A 17,084-nucleotide genomic window follows, 5' to 3' on the forward strand; every position below is an offset into this window, starting at 1 on the left:
TTATAATACAAGAATTTCATGCTAAAAAATACAAGTATTTGATGCTATAAATTTTCCTTATAAGCACTACTTTGTTGGATCTACTAAGATTTTTTAAAATTAAGCTTTATTTTGGTGGGATAGTTTTAGATTTATGGAAAAATTATTAAGATAGTACAGAAAGTTTCCATACACCTCACACCCAGTTTCCCCAATTATTAGCATCTTATACATTAGTATGGTACATTTGTCACAAATAATGAATCAGTCTTAATATATGATTGTCAACTGAAGCCCATATTTTACTTTCATTTCCTTAGTTTTTACTTTATATCCTTTTTCTGTCCCAGGATCTCATCTAGGACACCACATTATATTTAGCAGTCATGTATCCTAGGCTCCTTTTGGCTTAACAGTTTCTCAGACTTTCCTTGTTTTTAATGACCTGACAATTTTGAGGAGTACTAGTCAGTTATTTTGAAGAATTTTGTTTTTGAACACTTCTTTACTTACCATTGTTGGGGGGAAGAAATTTTTCTCTTTCCTTCTAGGTTCTGACTGGTCTAAGAATTAAATTAACATGAAACAAAGGAGAAAATCAAACAAAATTTTAATAACATGTATACTTTTATTAGGAGAGAGACCTAATTATAGGAGAGACCCAGGAAAACTAAATAACTCACCAAAATGACTGAAGCCCTCACCTTAAATACCATCTTTAGCTAACGACAAAAGAAGATGTTGGGGGAACTTCAAAGGGGAGTAAGGCATTTCCTATGAAGATGGAAAAACAAATATTTGCTGGGCCATGCAGAGAAAGTGAGACACAGAATGGACTCTGATCTTTAGCCCTGCCTAGATTTACCCTCGGAGAAGGCAATGGCAACCCACTCCAGTACTCTTGCCTGGAAAATCCCATGGACAGAGGGGCCTGGTAGGCTGCAGTCCATGGGGTCGCTAGGAGTCGGACACGACTGAGTGACTTCACTTTATTTTTTCAGTTTCATGCATTGGAGAAGGAAATGGCAACCCACTCCAGTGTTCTTGCCTGGAGAATCCCAGGGATGGGGGGCCTGGTGGCTGCCATCTCTGGAGTCGCACAGAGTCGGAGATGACTTAAGCGACTTAGCAGTAGCAGTAGCAGATTTACCCCATGTGGCACAGTGGTAAAGAATCTGCCTGCAAATGCAGGAGATGCAAGAGACACAGGTTCAAGCCCTGAGTCAGAAAGATCCCCTGGAGTAGGAAAGAGCTACAGTCCATGGGTTTCCCTGGTGGCCCAGATGGTAAAGAATCTGCCTGTAATGCAGGAAAATAGGATTTGATCCCTGGATCAGGAAGATCCCCTCCAGAAGGAAATGGCTACCCACTCTAGTATTCTGTTTTTTGAAAGGTATGAAGTGGATTTATTTTTGTTGTTGTTGTTGTTGTTGTTTGTTTTAATTTATTTATTTTGATTGGAGGCTAATTACTTTACAATATTGTAGTGGTTTTGCCACACATTGACATGACTCAGCCATGGGTGTACATGTGTTCCCCATCATGAGCCTCCCTCCCCATCCCATCCCTCTGCACCAACCCCGAGCACCCTGTCTCATGCATCAAACCTGGACTGGCGATCTGTTTCACATATGATAATATACATGTTTCAATGTTATTCTCTCAAATCATCTCACCCTCACTTTCTCCCACAGAGTCCAAAAGACTGTTCTATACATCTGTGTCTCTCTTGCTGTCTTGCATATAGGGTTATTGTTACCATCTTTCTACATTCCATATATATGCGTTAGTATACTGTATTGGTGTTTTTCTTTCTGGCTTACTTCACTCTGTATAATAGGCTCCAGTTTCATCCACACTCAGTATTCTTGCCTGGAGAATTCCATGGACAGAGGAGCTTGGCAGGCTGCAGTCCATGGAGTGGCAAAGAGTTGGACACGGCTGAGAAACACTTTCACAAAGACACCAGAAGACTCTCCAAGCTCATCTTGTATATTTCCTGCTCCTAGAAGCCATTGTTTCCACAAGGAACCATAAATCATTTTATTGGAGAACAGATTAGAAACGAAGATCTGGGTGTTTGGTGTACTCCTTGCTTCTGGGATGTCATTGCTTCTAGATTCTTTTAGCTGAAAGATAAAGAATATGCATATTAACTCATATATATCCATGTCTATGAATATTTCTGTATGTAACTATCTGTATCTATATTAAATACACATTGATATTATCTCCAACTCTAATCCATTACCATATGGATTATATAGCTTTCTCTTGTTTATCTATAACCTCCCAGTCCAACAGTGAGAGGCTCTCACCATCCCCTTTCCCTTTATTTAATTGTTCAATTTCAGTATAATGTATAGTGGTTTCAGATTTGTTAATTTGTAACCCAGTTGGAAATACCTTTATCAACTAGAATGCAGTGCTTATGTATAGTTTCTTTTGCCTTTAATATTAACGGTGCCACTCATTTCCAAAGTTATGTAGGTCAGCACTTGTTCCTCTACTCCTTTATGTGAGATTCTATTATACATTTGTAGGGGATCCAACCAGTCCATCCTAAAAGAAATCAGTCCTGAATATTCATTAGAAGGACTGATGTTGAAGCTGAAACTCCAATACTTTGGCCAACTGATGTGAAGAACTGACCCATTGGAAAAGACCCTGATGCTGGGAAAGATTGAAGGTGGGAGGAGAAAGGGACAACAGAGGATGAGATGGTTGGATGGCATCACCGACTCAATGGACATGAGTTTAAGTAAACTCTGGGAGTTGGTGATGGACAGGGAGGCCTGGCATGCTGCTGTCTATGGGGTCGCAAAGATTCACACACAACTGAGCGACTGAACTGAACTGAACTTAATATGATTAGGTTCTTTTGTTATATTCTGGGATTCCATCCTGGGATTCCCGACCTCCTAAATGATTTTTTAAAATTTTCATACATTTCATTCTAATATTTTGTTGGCTTTCTCTGCTGTAAAGTTCTATCAGTCAGTTCAGTTGCTCAGTCACGTCCAGCTCTTTGCAACCCCATGGAATGCAGCACAGCAGGCTTCCCTGTCCATCACCAACTCCCAGAGCTTGCTCAAACTCATGTCCATTGAATAGGTGATACCATCCAACCATCTCATCCTCTGTTGTCCCCTTCTCCTCCCACCTTCAATCTTTCCCAGCATCAGGGTCTTTTCCAATGAGTCAGTTCTTTGCATCAGGTGGCCAAAGCATTGAAGCTTCAATTTCAGCATCAGTCCTTCCAATGTATATTCAGGACTGATTTCCTTTGTGACTGACTGGTTTGATCTCCTTGCTGTAATGTTCTATATTTTTTGACAAATGCATCCTATACTGGGATCTTATTACCTCCTAAGTGATTTAAAAATTTTCCACACACTAAGTTTTAGTCTTTATTCTCTAGAGCCTCTATGTTTTGATATGCTGTATTTTGGGGGCTTTTTCAGTTCCAAATTTTTTCTTCTCTTGAGACTTCCTCTTTCTTCCATGTTTATTTGGTTATGTTTAATTTCCACATGTTTTGAGATTTTTCTTATTATCTTTGTTACTAATTTGTACTTCAATTACATTTTCATCAGAGAGTATATTTTCAGTGGTTTTGATTACTTTCAATTTGTTCTGATTTGTTTTATGACCCAAGATATGGTTTATTTAGGTGAATGTTTCATGTGCACTTGAAAATAATGTAAACCCTGTTGTTGTTTAGTAGAGTTTTCTATAAATGTTGGTTAGATCTAGATGTTTGAATGGTATTGTTCAATTTTTCTATATCCTTGCTCATTTGCTATGCACTACTTCTCTTGTTTTTTAAAATCTTTATTGAATTATAGTTGCTTTACAATGTTGTATCAGTCTGCTATGTAGCATAGTGAATCAGCTCTATGTATACATATATCCTGTCTTTTCTGGATTTCCTTCCAATTTAGGTCACCAGAGGCCATTGAGTAGAGATACCTGTGCTATACAGTAGGTTCTCATTAGCTATCTGTTTTATACATAGAGATGTATATATGCCAGTCACAATCTCCTCATTCATCCCACCCACTCTCTCCCTAAACCGCATTACTACTTCTATTGTTGACTGAGAGAAGAGTGTAGAAGACTCCAACTGTAATTGTAGATTTGTCTCTTTCTCCTTTCAGTTCTATCAGTTTTTGCCTCATGTATTTGAGGCTGCAGTTACAAACACAGCATTGTTTTATCTTCTTGGTTAATTCTTTTAGTATTATGTATCCATCTTTATTCTTAGTTATTTTTGCTTGCTTTGATGTCTCCTTTGTCTGATATTAAATACCCATTCCATCTTTATTTTGGTTAGTGTTTGCATGGTGTATCTTTTTCATCCTTTTAGTTTTAATCTGTCTATATTATTACATTTGAAGTGAGTTTCTTGCAAATAACTTACGGTCACATGAAAAAGAATCCATTCTGGCAGTCTTTGTTTTTCACTTATTTTTAAGCCATTTATAGTGAATGTAATGATCAGTATGTTTGGATTTTGGTCGGTCATATTTTAAATATGTTTTCTGTTCATATTTTTCATTCCTTCTCCTTTTCTACCTTCATTTGGTTTATTCAAATGTACTTTTAATATTCCATTTCAGTTTATCTATTATGTTTTTTCTTCATTTCTTTTTACATTTTAAGTGGTTGTTCTAGGGATTATAGCTTTGCAGTCTACCTAAAATCAATCTTTTACTACTTCAAGGGGAATGTAGAAACCTTACATTCATATAGGTTTCTTTATTCTTTATAATTATCTTGTGTATTCCATCTACATATATGGAAAGCTGTATCACACTGAATTATAATTTTCATTTTCACTTGGGTTTCAGGGTATTTGATATACCATTTCTGTATGTCTGCCTTCATTTCATGCTCTTTCATGTTTCCTACTTTTATAAGTTCCCTTCCTATAGTGGTCTTCCTGTGTGTGTGTGTGTGTGCACACACGTGCTCAGCAACGTCCAACTCTGAGATTCCATGGACTGTAGCCTGCCAGGCTCCTCTGCCCATGGAATTTTCCAGGTAAGAATACTGGAGTGGGTTGCCATTTCCTACTTCAGGGAATCTTAACCCACCCAGGGATTGAACCTGTATCCCTTGCATCTTCTACATTGGCAAGCAGATTCTTTATCACTGCCCAACCTGGAAAACCCTTCCTTTAGTGTTACTCTTTTAGAACAGATCTACTGGTGACAAATTCTTTTAAATTTTTTTCATCTGAAAATGTCTTTTTTCACACTTTGATTCCTGAAGGATATTTTTGCTGTATACAGAATTTGGGGTTGACACGTATCTTTTAGCATTTTAAAAATATTAGTCCACTTCTTTCTAGCGTCCATGATTTATAATGAGAAATCCATAGAAATTTGAATCATTGTTTTCCTGTATAAAATTCCTACATTGTTTTTTTCTGGTTGCCTTCAGAATTTTTCTTTTCTTTAATTTTCAATAATTTTTATGAAAATTATTTCTGTTTCAGCAATTAGTATGTATGTTGGCATGAGGTTCTTTGTGTTTATTTCTGTTCTGAGTTCACTGAGCTGCTTGAATATGTGGATTTATATCATTTGCCAAATTTAGCAAGTTATCAGCAAATATTTTTTTCTTATCATGGTCTTTTTTTTCTCTCCTTCTAAGACTCTGATGACACAAATTTTAGACTTTTTGCTTTTGTCCCATAGGTCCCTTACTTTCTGTGCATGTTTGAGTTTCAGTATTATTTCTCTGTTGTTTAAATTGAATTTTTTGTGGAGTGGGTGGAATGAGTGAATTAGGTGAGGGAAATTAAGAAGTACAAACATCCAGTTACAATTAAAAGAGTCATAGGGATGAAATATATAGTATGAAAAATATAGTCAATAAAAATGCAATATTTTTTTGTGGTAACAAAGATGGGCAAAAGGTACAAATTTCCAGTTATAAGATAAACAAGTAGTAGGGATATAATGTATAACATGATTAACACAATTAACACTGCTATATGTTTTATGAACGTTCTTAAGAGGGTAAATCTGTGTTCTTACCACAAGAAAAAGAAATTTTTTTCTTTTACTTTGTTATCTATATGAGATGGTGAATGTTCACTAAAGTTACCGTGGTAATCATTGCATAAGGTGTTCTAGTTCAAATCATTACGCAGTATACCTTAAACTTATGCAGTGCTATCTCAATAAAGCTGGCAAAAATTGAATTTTCTTTTGTCATCTCCCTTCTGTTACTGAGTTCATCCAAGGAGGTTTTTTGGTGGGTGTTTTTTGTTGTTACCATTTTTGTATATTTTTTGGTTCTAAAATTTCATATATGTTCTTCTATTTCTTTGTTAAGATTTCCAGTTTTGTCATTGGGTTCAGTAGTTTTTGTGATTACCTATTTGAGCATTTTTATAATAGCTGCTTTAGAGTATTTATCAGACAATTCCAACACCATAGCCTTGACTAGACGGACCTTTATTGGAAAAGTAATGTCTCTGCTTTTTAATATGCTGTCTAGGCTATGGTTTTTCCAGTGGTCATGTATGGATGTGAGAGTTGGACTATAAAGAAAGCTGAGTGCCGAAGAATTAATGCTTTTGAACTGTGGTGTTGGAGAAGACTCTTGAGAGTCCCTTGGACTGCAAGGAGATCCAGCCAGTCCATCCTAAAGGAGATCAGTCCTGGGTGTTCATTGGAAGGACTGATGTTGAAGCTGAAACTTCAATACTTTGGCCACCTGATGCGAAGAGCTGACTCATTTGAGAAGACCCTGATTCTGGGAAAGATTGAGGACAGGAAGAAGGGGACGACAGAGGATAAGATGGTTGGATGGCATCACTGACTCAATGGACATGGGTTTGGGTGGACTCTGGGAGTTGGTGATGGACAGGGAGGCCTGGTGTGCTGCAGTTCATGGGGTTGCAAAGAGTCGGACATGACTGAGCAACTAAACTGAACTGAACTAGGTTGGTCATAACTTTCCTTCCAAGGAGTAAGCATCTTTTAATTTCATGGCTGCAGTCACCATCTGCAGTGATTTTGGAGCCCAGGAAAATAAAATCTGACTGTTTCTACTGTTTCCGCATCTATTTCCCCATGAAGTGATGGGACCAGATGCCATGGTCTTAGTTTTCTGAATGTTGAGCTTTAAGCCAACTTTTTCATTCTCCTCTTTCATTCTCATCAAGAGGCTTTTTAGTTCCTCTTCACTTTCTGCCATAAGGGTGGTGTCATCTGCATATCTGAGGTTATTGATATTTCTCCCAGCAATCCTCATCCCTGCTTCCCTGGTGGCTCAGAGGTTAAAGTGTCTGCCTGGAATGCGGGAGTCCCAGGTTCGATCCCTGGGTTGGGAAGATCCCCTGGAGAAGGAAATGACAACCCACTCCAGTAATCTTGCTTGGAGAATCCCATGGAGGGAGGAACCTGGGGGCAGTCCATGGGGTTGCAAAGAGTCGGACACGACTGAGCGACTAAACTTTCTTTCACTTTCCAGCAATCTTGATTCCACCTTGTGCTTCATCCAGCCCAGCATTTCTCATAATGTGCTCTGCATAAGTTATATAAGCAGGGTGACAATATACAGCCTTGACATACTCCTTTTCCTATTTGGAACCAGTCTGTTGTTCCATGTCCAGTTCTAACTGTTGCTTCCTGACTTGCATATAGGTTTCTCAAGAGGCAGGTCAGGTGGTCTGGTATTCCCATCTCTTTCAGAATTTTCCACAGTTTATTGTGATCCACGCAGTCAAAGGCTTTGGCATAGTCAATAAACCAGAAATAGATGTTTTTCAGGAACTCTTTTTTTTTTTTTGATGATCCAGTGCATGTTGGCAATTTGATCTGTGGTTCCTCTGCTTTTTCTAAAACCAGCTTGAACATCTGGAAGTTCATGGTTCACGTATTGCTAAAGCCTGGCTTGGAGAATTTTGAGGATTACTTTACTAGCGTCTAAGATGAGTGCAATTGTGCGGTAGTTTGAACATTCTTTGGCATTACCTTTCTTTGGGATTGGAATGAAAACTGACCTTTTCCAGTCCCGTGTCCACTGCTGAGTTTTCCAAATTTGCTGGAGTATTGAGTGCAGCACTTTCACAGCATCATCTTTCAGGATTTGAAATAGCTCAACTGGAATTCCATCACCTTCACTAGCTTTGTTCATAATGATGCTTCCTAAGACCCACTTGACTTCACATTCCAGGATATCTGGCTCTAGGTGAGTGATCACACCATTGTGATTATCTGGGTCACGAAGATATGTTTTGTACAGTTCTGTGTATTCTTGCCTCCTATTGTTAATATCTTCTGCATTTGTTAGGTCCATACCATTTCTGTCCTTTATCGAGCCCATCTTTGCGTGAAATGTTCCCTTGGTATCTCTAATTTTCTTGAAGGGATCTCTAGTCTTTCCCATTCTATTGTTTTCCTCTATTTCTTTGCACTGATCACTGAGGAAGGCTTTCTTATCTCCCCTTGCTATTCTTTGGAACTCTGCATTCAAATGGGTATATCTTTCCTTTTCTCCTTCACTTTTTGCTTCTCTTCTTTTCATAGCTATTTGTAAGGCCTCCTCAGACAGCCATTTTGCTTTTTGCATTTCTTTTTCCTCGGGATGGTCTTGCTCCCTGCCTCCTGTACAATGTCATGAACCTCCATCCATAGTTCATCAGGCACTCTGTCTATCAGATCTAGTCCCTTAAATCTATTTATCACTTCCACTGTATAATCATAAGGGATTTGATTTAGGTCACACCTGAATGGTCTAGTGGTTTTCCCTACTTTCTTCAATTTAAGTATGAATTTGGCAATAAGGAGTTCATGGTCTCAGCCACAGTCAGCTCCTGGTCTTGTTTTTGCTGACTGTATAGAGCTTCTCCATCTTTGGCTGCAAAGAATATAATCAATCTGATTTCAGTGTTGACCATCTGGTGATGTCCATGTATAGAGTCTTCTCTTGTGTTGTTGGAAGAGGGTGTTTGTTATGACCAGTGCATTTTCTTGGCAAAACTCTATTTGTCTTTGCCCTGCTTCATTCTGTATTCCAAGGCCAAATTTGCCTGTTACTCCAGGTGTTTCTTGACTTCCTACTTTTGCATTCCAGTCCCCCATAATGAAAAGGACATCTTTTTGGGGTGTTAGTTCTAAAAGGTCTTGTAGGTCTTTATAGAACCATTCAACTTCACCTTCTGCAGCATTACTGGTCACGGCATAGAGTTGGATTACCGTGATATTGTATTTTTTGCCTTGGAAATGAATAGAGATCATTCTGCCGTTTTTGAGATTGCATGCAAGTACTGCATTTCATACACTTTTGTTGACTGTGATGGCTACTCCATTTCTTTGAAGGGATTCTTGCCCACAGTAGTAGATATAATGGTCATCTGAGTTAAATTCACCCATTCCAGTCCATTTTAGTTCGCTGATTCCTAGAATGTTGACGTTCACTCTTGCCATCTCCTGTTTGACCACTTCCAATTTGCCCTGATTCATGGACCTAACATCCCAGGTTCCTATGCATAAGTACTCTTACAGCTTCAGACCTTGCTTCTATCACCAGTCAAATCCACAGCTGGGCTTTGTTTTTGCTTTGGCTCTATCCCTTCATTCTTTCTGGAGTTATTTCTCCACTGATCTCCAGTAGCATATTGGGCTTCTACTGAACTGGGGAGTTCATCTTCAGTGTCCTGTCTTTTTGCATTTTCATACTGTTCATGGGGTTCTCAAGGCAAGAATACTGAAGTGGTTTGCCATTCCCTTCTCCAGTGGACCACATTTTGTCAAAACTCTCCACCATGACCCATCCATCTTGGGTGGCTCTACACGGCATGGCTTAGTTTCATTGAGTTAGACAAGGCTGTGGTCCATTTGATCAGATTGGCTAGTTTTCTGTGATTGTGGTTTCAGTCTGTCTGCCCTCTGATGCCCTCTCTCAGCACCTACTGTATTACTGCAGTTTCTCTTACCTTGGACGTGGGGTATCTCTTCATGGCTGCTCCAGCAGAGTGTACCCATTGCTCCTTACCTTGGACGTGGGGTATCTCCTCTCAGCCGCTGCTCCTGACCTTGGACGTGGGGTATGTCGTCTGGGCCACTCTGGCGCCACAGCACCGCCATTGTGTTTGAATTGCTATTCAAAAAGAGCTGATGCAGAGTTAACAGGAGGAGTCCTGGGCAAAAACGCCACAGATTACATAGTTCTTAAAAGTTGAGTGGTGTTCATGAACAACACTTTTGATTTTGTTGCATGCCTTTGGCCAAATTCCACATTGTTGAAATAATTGTTTTCGAGAGTTTTGTCCAGTTTTATTACTGCTTTTGAGGGAGAGAATTTGATAACCTCACTCTGTCATGCTGGAAGACAGAAATTATTTTTCATCAGGTAGAAATGAGAGTATCTATTAAACTTTCATTTAAATAATTTATTTATTAAAATATTTAGGTTAATTCCTAAGCATACCTAATATGAAAATATTATTTCCCTAAACGGAAGCTAAATTATTTTCATTTTTTCTTTCTTTTAAGAATCTATTAAAGACAGGTTTGCAAATATAGAGTGTTCCACACATAGCTTCTAGTGGTTGTATTACTTCGTGGACCATCACAGAACCAAGTGATTTCACATGTCTAGTTCTAATAGCTTTCCTTCAAAGCTTGCTGATGTTTAATATTTTCCCTATTTGGCCATGATTAATGAACACATTTGTTGGCCTTAGCACAGCATTTTATAAGCTGTCAGCAAGGAGTTAATAGGTGTTGTATGGTCAAATAGGAAATGTTGGAGTCAGTCATATAAAAATCATTTTTCCTCTGTAGAACCTCTTAGATCCTTTAATATGCTAATATGTATTGAGAATTTTCACGAAAGGGAATAAATGTACATTTCCTCAAACAGTTTTACCAGAGAACCTTCTTTTCACAGAATACATTTTACGAAGCACTGCCTTAACATGTATACTAAGATCCATATCCATCTTTGTCTGCCCAGAGTTATACCTATTTTGAGAAACATGAAATGATGCATATTGCAATGTAATGGTATTTACAATGCAGGTGTGTGATTAACTTATAATATTGAATGTGAGCACTGTGCTAAACTATGCTGAAAAGAGTTAATATAGTAGATACAAGACTGCTGTCTTTAGGAAGGCCTGTTTCTGAGGTTGGACTTTGGCTGTTGTGTAGGAATTTGGTTTCCCTTTCTTCCCTGGTAAGTATAGTTCACTTTGCCTAGATTGTTGGTACAAATCATGTGATTTATGCTGAATAAAGACTCTTTTAGAGTGTGGTAGTTTGGTTCATGCTAGGCAAAAAGTGCTTATTTGACCTGGGTCTTAACAAAAACCTGAGTCTCTTTTGGTCTTCCCTGGCCAGATATTTACCCATATGTTGCTGTCTTTTTTGTTGCTGAGAGAAAGCAGCATACTCAAGAATGCTCCCTCACCTTAGGAAGAGAGCATAAGGAAATCTGTGCATGAATTTCTCTAGATTCCTCTGTCTTTTTCCCTTGCTGATCTTATTGTGCATCCTTTTGCGCTAGTAAACTCATTTGTGAATACAACTATATGCTGAGTCCTGTAAGACTTTCTGTTGAATCACTGAATCTGTGAGTTGTCTTGGGAGCCCTGAAGCATAACCTCTGAGCCACCAGGGAAGCCCATAATCACATTACTTAATCTCAATCCTCAAAACATCTCTCAACTAGTTAGAAGTAAGTCTGTCCTTACAAGGAGACTAAAGTTACTGGGGTTAAGCAGATCTGACTCCAAAGCCTTGGTTCTTCACTGTTATATTGCATTGCTTCTCAATACCAGAAATTGTGTCTGCACTGGATTGAAAGGAGGCAACAGGAGATCATCTAAAGGCAATAGTGGTCTGAGACTATTTCATTCAGGAAATAGGATTTGAGTTGGTGTTGAAAGGTAAATGGACTGGATTAAAATTGATAAAGTGGAGTGTGAAGAGTATTGTCCGTAGGTAGAACTGCATGATACAAAGAAATGCAAATCATAAACTGTTAAGATTTATTTGGGAGAAAGAGAATATAACAGTTGAGTTAAATGGAGGACATAACATTAGCAGGTGTTTCCCCACACTTTAAAAAAATTGCTATAGTTTGATGTAAGATAATATATCTAATCTAGCACTTTATTCAGAGAAGGCAATGGCACCCCACTCCAGTACTCTTGCCTGGAAAATCCTATGGACGGAGGAGCCTGGTAGGCTGCAATCCATGGGGTAGCTAAGCGTCGGGCACGACCGAGCAACTTCACTTTCACTTTTCACTTTCATGCATTGGAGAAGGAAATGGCAACCCACTCCAGTATTCTTGCCTGGAGAATCCCAGGGGTGGCGGAGCCTGGTGGGCTGCCGTCTGTGGGGTCGCACAGAATCAGACATGAAGAAGCGACTTAGCAGCAGCAGCAGCAGCAGCACTTTATTATGTATTTAAGCTTAATGATATAATGTTTAAGGATAATAAATAAGATAATGAATGTTTGCATGCTCTGCAAAGATAATGATGACTACCAAGGACTTTGCCACCAAAACAAGTTGAAAACCCACTACTGTTAGTTCTAAGAAACTATTAAAGTTTGGGTTTGAGGGGTTTTCTTTGAGCAGAGGAATGAAATGCTGAAAACAGCATGTAACTGGTACTAATCTGATGGCCCAGATCTTCACGACCCAGATAATCACGATGGTATGATCACTGACCTAGAGCCAGACATCCTGGAATGTGAAGTCAAGTGGGCCTTAGAAAGCATCACTACGAACAAAGCTTGTGGAGGGAATGGAATTCCAGTTGAGCTATTTCAAATCCTGAAAGATGATGCTGTGAAAGTGCTGTACTCCATTTGCCAGTAAATTTGGAAAACTCAGCAGTGGCCACAGGACTGGAAAAGGTCAGTTTTCATTCCAATCCCAAAGAAAGGTAATGCCAAACAATGCTCAAACTACCGCACAATTGCACTCATGTCACATGCTAGTAAAGTGAAGTGAAGTAGCTCAGTCATGTCCGACTCTTTATGACCCCGTGGACTGTAGCCTACCAGGCTCTTCCCTCCATGGGATTCTCCAGGCAAGAATACTGGAGTGGGTTGCCATTTCCTTCTCCAGGGGATCTTCCCAGCTCAGGGATCAAACCCTGGTCTCCCACATTGCAGGCAGACGCTTTAACCTCTGAGCCACCAGGGATTCCCAAATGCTCAAAATTCTCCAAGCCAGGCTTCAACAATATGTGAACCATGAACTTCCTGATGTTCAAGCTGGTTTTAGAAAAGGCAGAGGAACCAGAGATCAAATTGCCAACATCCGCTGGATCATGGAAAAAGCGAGAGTTCCAGAAAAACATCTATTTCTGCTTTATTGACTATGCCAAAGCCTTTGACTGTATGGATCACAATAAACTGTGGAAAATTCTGAAAGAGATGGGAATACCAGACCACCTGACCTGCCTCTTGAGAAATCTGTATGCAGGTCAGGAAGCAACAGTTAGAAATGGACATGGAACAACAGACTGGTTCCAAATAGGAAAAGGAGTACATCAAGGCTGTATATTGTTACCCTGCTTATTTAACTTATATGCAGAGTACATCATGAGAAATGCTGGACTGGAAGAAACATAAGCTGGAATCAAGATTGCCGGGAGAAATATCAATAACCTCAGATATGCAGATGACACCACCGTTATGGCAGAAAGTGAAGAGGAACTCAAAAGCCTCTTGATGAAAGTGAAAGTGGAGAGTGAAAAAGTTGGCTTAAAGCTCAACATTCAGAAAACGAAGATCATGGCATCCGGTCCCATCACTTCATGGGAAATAGATGGGGAAACAGTGTCAGACTTTATTTTTCTGGGCTCCAAAATCACTACAGATGGTGACTGCAGCCATGAAATTAAAAGATCCTTACTCCTTGGAAGGAAAGTTATGACCAACCTAGATAGCATATTCAAAAGCAGACATTACTTTGCCAACAAAGGTCCGTCTAGTCAAGGCTATGGTTTTTCCTGTGGTCATGTATGGATGTGAGAGTTGGACTGTGAAAGGCTGAGCGCCAAAGAATTGATGATTTTGAACTGTGGTGTTGGAGAAGACTCTTGAGAGTCCCTTGGACTGCAAGGAGATCCAACCAGTCCATTCTGAAGGAGATCAGCCCTGGGATTTCTTTGGAAGGAATGATGGTAAAGCTGAAACTCCAGTACTTTGGCCACCTCATGCGAAGAGTTGACTCATTGGAAAAGACTCTGATGCTGGGAGGGATTGGGGGCAGGAGGAGAAGGGGACGACAGAGGGTGAGATGGCTGGATGGCATCACTGACTCGATGGACGTGAGTCTGAGTGAACTCTGGGAGTTGGTGATGGACAGAGGGGCCTCGCGTGCTGCGATTCATGGGGTCGCAAAGAGTCAGACACAACTGAGCGACTGAACTGAATCTGTTGTCATTTTGAAGAGTGTGTTAGCTAGAGCCAGGGAGTCAATCTATTTAGATCATTGCCATCATAGCAGTTCATGTATGAGATAATTAAGAGTTTAGAGAATTACGGAAGTGAAAATAGATAAGAGATGTAGTACAGGATGAATTGCTATGATGTGGTGATAAACTAGATATGTGTGTTTGTGGGCAGATTCAAAGGGTCTTAGTCTGAATGGAAAAAATGTGGTATCTTTAACAGAAGTACACCATTTAGGCAAACTGTCATACTAACAGAATGATAGGTGTATTTAATTGAACAATTTATTGAAGTTGAATTGGAAAAACACATTTGGGAGTTGTGTGCGAGGTTGTATTGAAGAAAGATCAAGATTTGAGGTAAAGAGATGGAAACATTTGCAGTTGGATGATTACTGGAACTACCTGAATGTAGGAATTAACTTGGGTGAAAAACAAAAAAGAACACGAAGGACTAAACTCTGACTTTACTCATTTCATCAATAAGAAATGAATATTAAAAGAGCACTTTTGAAGTTAACCCTCTTCCACCAACAGTGGAAGAGGGTTCCCTTTTCTCCACACCCTGTCCAGCATTTGTTGTTTCTAGACTTTTGGATCACAGCCATCTGACTGGCGTCAGGTGGTACCTCATTATGGTTTTGATTTGCATTTCTCTGATAATGAGTGATGTTTAGCATCTCTTCATGTGTTTGTTAGCCATCTGTACGTCTTCTTTGGAGAAATGTCTGTTTAGTTCTTTCGCCCATTTTTTGATTGGGTCGTTTATTTTTCTGGAATTGAGTGGCAGGAGTTGCTTGTATATTTTTGAGATTAGTTCTTTGTCACTTGCTTCATTTGCTATTATTTTCTCCCATTCTGAAGGCTGTCTTTTCACCTTGCTTATAGTTTCCTTTGTTGTGCAGAAGGTTTTAATTTTAATTAGGTCCCGTTTATTTTTAATTTTTTTCCCGATATTCTGGGAGGTGGGTCATAGAGGATCCTGCTGTGATTTATGTCGGAGAGTGTTTTGCCTATGTTCTCCTCTAGGAGTTTTATAGTTTCTGGTCTTACGTTTAGATCTTTAATCCATTTTGAGTTTATTTTTGTTTATGGTGTTAGAAAGTGTTCTAGTTGCAGATGACATGGTCCTCTACATAGAAAACCCTAAAGACTCCACCAGAAAATTACTAGAGCTAATCAATGAATATAGTAAAGTTGCAGGATATAAAATCAACACACAGAAATCCCTGGCATTCCTGTACACTAATAAAGGAAACAATTCCATTCACCATTGCTACAAAAAGAATAAAATACTTAGGAATATATCTACCTAAAGAAACAAAAGACCTATATATAGAAAACTATAAGATACTGATGAAAGAAATCAAAGAGGACACTAATAGATGGAGAAATATACCGTGTTCATGGATCGGAAGAATCAATATAGTGAAAATGAGTATACTACCCAAAGCAGTCTATAGATTCAATGCAATCTCTATTAAGCTACCAATGGTATTTTTCACAGAACTAGAACAAATAATTTCACAATTTGTATGGAAATACAAAAAGCCTCGAATAGCCAAAGCAATCTTGAGAAAGAATGGAACTGGAGGAATCAACCTGCCTGACTTCAGGCTCTACTACAAAGCCACAGTTATCAAGACAGTATGGTACTGGCACAAAGACAGAAATATAGATCAGTGGAACAAAATAGAAAGCCCAGAGGTAAATCCACGCACCTATGGACACCTTATCTTTGACAACAGAGGCAAGAATATACAATGGAGAAAAGACAATCTCTTTAACAAGTGGTGCTGGGAAAACTGGTCAACCACTTGTAAAAGAATGAAGTGTATTTCTTTTAATATACATTGGTTGGATAATTTCTGGTTTGTGAACTTTAATATGACATGAATAACTTTTAAATGAAATCAATCAATAAATGTTCCTTCCATGTGTAAAACATAGTTAGGCACTGAACAACATTCAGTAAGGTATACAGAAGTAGAAATACAGTGTTGTACATATGAAACATATAATGTTGTAGATCAATGTTTTCTCAATAAAAATAAATAAATAAATACATCCTCCACTTGTTGGCAATTGTAGCATTAGTGTAGCGGCCATCACTGACCACCAGTTGAGTGCTCAAGATCACTTGTTCCACCAGATTTGTACACAGGAAAAATCCTGACACTGGGTTTTCCATTAGTACAGAAATGTTCATAAATGAATGACATCCAAACTTAGCTCTTTGTAACACGTTTTTTTCTAATAGAAACTAAAGGGGAATGAGCACAGAAATACTCCTCCAGATTAGCTGTGTGGGCAGAAATGCTGGCACTTGATAATATGTATAGAAGATTGTGATACATGTATAGAATATATATGTATAGACTATTATGGTATGAATAGAATGATAATATGTATATGTTTCTGGCTATTGTCTCCTTTTCATTCCTACCTGCTGACATTTTTCCAGGGTAAGAACACAATCTATAAAAGGCTTCAGCTCCAAAGTCTTCCCCAACATTGTTGTGCTATTTGTTTGCTCATTGGAGTTGGCAGAGAATCAGATGAATGTGCAGAGGGAAAACAGGAAAAACTGATACTTTTATTATAGGCTGACTTGTATGTTCTTGGATTTTAAAACTTAGAAAAGTAGGAATTCCAACAAGATT

General features: G+C 38.8%; 1 protein-coding gene and 1 long non-coding RNA gene across 8 annotated transcripts in view; one reads left to right on the forward strand and one right to left on the reverse strand.

Annotated features, from left to right (window-relative positions):
* WNK3 (WNK lysine deficient protein kinase 3) overlaps positions 1-17,084 on the forward strand; it is a 194,734-nt gene that overhangs the window by 162,832 nt on the left and 14,818 nt on the right. The window lies entirely within an intron of this gene.
* LOC147340315 (uncharacterized) overlaps positions 1,362-17,084 on the reverse strand; it is a 40,755-nt gene continuing 25,032 nt past the window's right edge. For 3 of the 5 annotated variants that reach the window (XR_015159302.1, XR_015159300.1, XR_015159301.1), the window contains 2 exons: positions 9,997-10,101; positions 1,362-2,108 (listed from right to left, as the gene is read on the reverse strand). This is a non-coding gene — a long non-coding RNA (uncharacterized LOC147340315). Of the gene's footprint in view, positions 2,109-9,996; positions 10,116-17,084 lie in introns of all 5 variants that reach the window. The other 2 variants (XR_015159303.1, XR_015159305.1) reach the window with 2 other exon arrangements.

This window comes from Bos grunniens, chromosome X (genome assembly GCF_055505025.1).
Source record: "Bos grunniens cultivar Pamir isolate PY7600 chromosome X, Bosgru_T2T1.0, whole genome shotgun sequence".
NCBI classification, from domain to species: Eukaryota; Metazoa; Chordata; class Mammalia; order Artiodactyla; family Bovidae; genus Bos; species Bos grunniens.